Genomic DNA, 4,161 nt, shown 5'->3' on the forward strand with positions numbered 1-4,161 from the left:
TGACGAGGCGACGTGGATCGGGGTCTAAACACCCAGGATGCACCAGCAGGGAGCCCTCTGCAGCGTGGATGGAGCCCTATCAGAGTCCTTGTCAGGCACCATCATGCAACTCAACTGCTGTAGGCACAGCCACTCACTGATCAGGGCTGGGCGTCTTGCTGCGCGTTAAGCCATTAGCGGGATCTCTGGGCTGGCACAGGCAGGGCTACCGATCCCCACTGCCACGCAGAAGCAGCTCCCGGCCTGGGTGGTAACACTGAGTTCCGGCCAGAGCCAGGCTCTCTGGGCGGCCAGCGCCAGCCGGGTTTGGCCACCCAACCGGAAGCCGTGTTCACGTCCAATGAAAGGTGCCTCTTAAGTGTATGTGTGTGTGTGGGGGGGGACCTCAAGGCATTGGGACACAGATCAGATGCAGTAACAGCACCTCCAGTTCACTGAGCAGGCCTGCCTTCCCCAGAAGTGGGACCCGAGCCTGGTTGTCTAAAAAGCCATGGGCATTACAGTGCAGGCCGAGGGCCCAGAGCCATGGGCTGAAGAACAGGAGGCCATGGCAGCCAGATGGCGAGTGTCTGAAACGAACTGGGATGAGCTTATTACAACTGCCAGCTCCCCGGTTTCGCCCCAGGATTGAGCCAGCAGGCCCAGGGGAGGCCGAGCTGCACCTCTCAAATACCTGAGACATTCGGACTGGCCTGCCCACCAGCGATGCGGGCCCTCTGAGGTGTGGTCTGGAGAGCAAGGGAGTTGGCACAGGTGAGAAGCTGGCACAGGAGGATGGCAAGAGGGGACGTGACCGTGGGCCCCCCCGGGGAGGCTGTCCTGATGGCTGTGGGTCCCGGAGGATGGCTGCCCAGAACATCCCGGCGGTGTCACCGGCCTGGCATCACACATCAAGGACATTCACCGCGTGCCTTTGGGGTGCAAAGCTCTCCGCCAGGTTCCTCCCGGACTCCTGACGGGAACAGGCCGGTCCCCAGCCCCGCCTCCAGGAAACAAGGTCACCTCCACGCCTCAACACCCCCATGGGCCCAGAACAGCCTGATTTCACTCGTCCCACACGCGTGTAGTTATATGTGTGCAGTTATGTATTTTTAAGAGACTTCCAAATGCTTCCGACTAAAACCCGTTTCCCTTTAAAGCGATGAGAAGTGGAACCCTCGGAGGAAGTGAATCCTCACACAACAGCAGAACCCTGCCTCGGCCCCTCCTGTGCAGACAGCTCATGGCCAAGTTTATTTATTTTTGTGTTACACACACGAGGAGCACAGAATCAGACGAACTTTAGTAAACAATAACTTAAAAGCGATGAAAGGGTCGCATGTGACATAAATTTGTCAAGTGGATGATTAACACAATAAATGGTGAAAACCGACGATGGTACAGGCCAGCGGTCAACCGACACCCCACACGTTAACACAGGGGCCAAAGGACTGGTGCATGTCTACTGGTTGGTCCTTGCTTCTCAAACAATTTTTGGAAAAACCATTTTTGGAAAGCTGACTTCAGCCCTGGTTTTCCCACTTCGTCGGCGCAGGTCAGGGCACATGCCTGGGTCTCGAGCTTCGGGCTGGGTCCCCCGTGATGGCCGTGCGGGAGGCGGCCAATCCGCGACTTTCTCATCACTGATGTTTCTCTCTCTCTCCCTTCCTCTTTCTGAAATAAAAACACAACCATATTTTTTTTTAAAAAAAGAAAATGAACAAAACACAAAGAACGCAGCTCTCCTCCCACCACCCTCGCAAGCTTTCTGAAAGGTGCATCGGCTGGTGTCCCCCGTCAGCTGGGACTCGGTGCGGGTTAGGGACAGAGTTCAGGTCCCTCATTATGGCACGGAAAGTCCCTCAAGGCCTGGCCCCCGTGCACCCTGGTCCCCACCCTCCCCACTGGAGAGCAGGGGGTCCGGCCGCCCCCTCGGGGCTCAGCTTACCGAGAGCTCGGCTGAGCGGCCAGTGCGTGAGGTCCCTGCACCTGCTGACCTCCTGGGTGAAGAAGAGTCCCTGGGTTGTACAGAAGGAAGAAGTGACTGTTCTGGAAGCTTCTGCTCAGAGAAGCTGAGCCCTCCAGTTTTTCAACCACTTGGCCACTCAGAACAGGAATTCCACCTGCACCCCGAACGGCTCGCCAGGTCACCACCGGACCAGCATCAGACGGTCACTCCCGCGGCAGCTCAAAGCTGACGGCGGCGAGGAGGCGGCAGCATCTGCAGCTGGAGCCCCGGCCCCAGCCCCAGCCCCAGAGACCGCTGGACCACGGGAGAGCCAACAGCTTCATAAAACCCCTGTGAACACCTGGACAACTCAGGTGCCAAGAACACGGAGGAAGAAACCAACTGCGCAGTGGCAAGTCCACGTGAGGCCTGTCCCCGCCCTTGGTTGCCGTCCTGCCCTCGCCGAGCCCAGGAAGGGAGCGCAGCCTGGCCCAGAGCTGGGGACGCCGTGGAAGGAGGAGCCGGAGTGACAGGGGGTTCCACCCTCCGTCCAGGTTCCAGGCCCCGAAGGCCTGACCCCCAGGTCACGGACAGTCTCCAGAAGGCCCTGCGGGTGAGCGGCGGCGGCGGCGGCAGGCTGGACATAGCGTCAGCCAGTCAGTTAGCATCTGCGGCCACTCGCAGGTTAGCCAGGCTGGGACGAGGGGAAGAGGAGCGAGGGGAGAAGGCGGGGTGCAGAAGTGAGCCCCATGGACCAGCCACCCTCAGGGGCCATGATCTCCACAATCACTCTCTCGCTTAACCCAGCAGCATGACCCTCCTGCAGCAGGCCCTCACTGTTCATTCACTCAGTTACTCATTCACTCATCCATTCATTCCACAAACATTTACTGAGCCCTGACCGGTTTGGCTCAGTGGATAGAGCTTCGGCCTGCGGACTGAAAGGTCCCAGGTTCGATTCCAGTCAAGGGCACGTACCTCAGTTACAGGCACATCCCCAGTAGGAGATGTGCAGGAGGCAGCTGATCGGTGTTTCTCTCTCATCAATGTTTCTAACTCTCTATCCCTCTCCCTTCCTCTCTGTAAAAAATCAATAAAAATATTTTTTTAAAAAAAAACATTTACTGAGAGAATCCAGAGCGCCATGCCCGGGCCAGATGCTGGCTGAGGTACTACAGGGACAGCAGACCCTTCCCTGACCTCAGGGGACTCACACCTGGAGGGAGGGGGGGGTCAGAAAAGAGCTGGGCAGGTGCGATTCCGTATGTGAATCCCCGGGAGCAGGTACTGCAGAGGCTCTGGGCACGGGAGCACCTCTCACCAGTCGTGCCCGGTCTTGGGAGGCGCCTGGACAGGTGAGCTCGGGGTTGAGGCTGAAGGAGCAGGAGGCGCGGGACAGGTGGGGACCCAGGTGAGGAGCCCCCCTGGGATCTGCACTGGGAGCGGGTCAGCGGGACAGGCTGCCGCTGAGGAAAAGGGAGGGATGGAGGCTCCGCCTGCTGGCTGCACGTGCAATAGCAGGTCCCGCCCCGCCCCTGCCCGGATTTCGGACCCGGTACCCAGAACGGGGGATGCACTCTCAGAGCAAGGAAACAGCAGACAGGGAGCCCCTCTGGGTGCGGCTTGGGGCGGTGTCCGTGGGACACTCCAGTGGAGACGTCGCGCTGAATGTCAGGCCTGGAACTGAACACTTGGCACTGGGGGGCGGGGTGAGGAGCCTCGAGGAGGAAACTGCTGGAGCAGAGAGGAGAGGGGTGGCTGGGGCGCGAGCAGGGGGGCCCCAGAGCGGTAGGTGGAAAGCCAGGTAGGATGCGGGGTCAGGGAGCGGTGAGAATGGAGGCAGGAGGTTCAGGTGACTGGCACCGGCTGCCCCAGTTCCTCCCTTGACCGCTGTGTGACCTCAGGCAAGTCACTCGCCCTCTCTGTGCCTCCGGCCCCTTTCCTGCGGTGAGAAGTGGAGGAGGATGGTGCCCGGTGACGAGAAGGCAAAGTCCCTGCCGGGGGACAAAGCCAGGGCACGGCCAGGAGGAAGCAGGGGCAAGAGGGCTGGCCGGGCGGGCGGAGCAGGGGGGGGCTGACTCACCAGACGGATGTCACAGCCCAGGAAGGAGAAAGGAAGGAACGAGTCGGGGTGGGGAACCTCGAGGGCCCAGCCCTGCACCCGCCTGGCATTCTCCTGGCATCCGGGCAGCGCTGGCTGACAGGTAACGACTCCTGACCCCACCTCCCCTCCC

The sequence above is a fragment of the Myotis brandtii genome, unplaced genomic scaffold, assembly GCF_000412655.1.
Source record: "Myotis brandtii unplaced genomic scaffold, ASM41265v1 scaffold247, whole genome shotgun sequence".
NCBI lineage: Eukaryota > Metazoa > Chordata > Mammalia > Chiroptera > Vespertilionidae > Myotis > Myotis brandtii.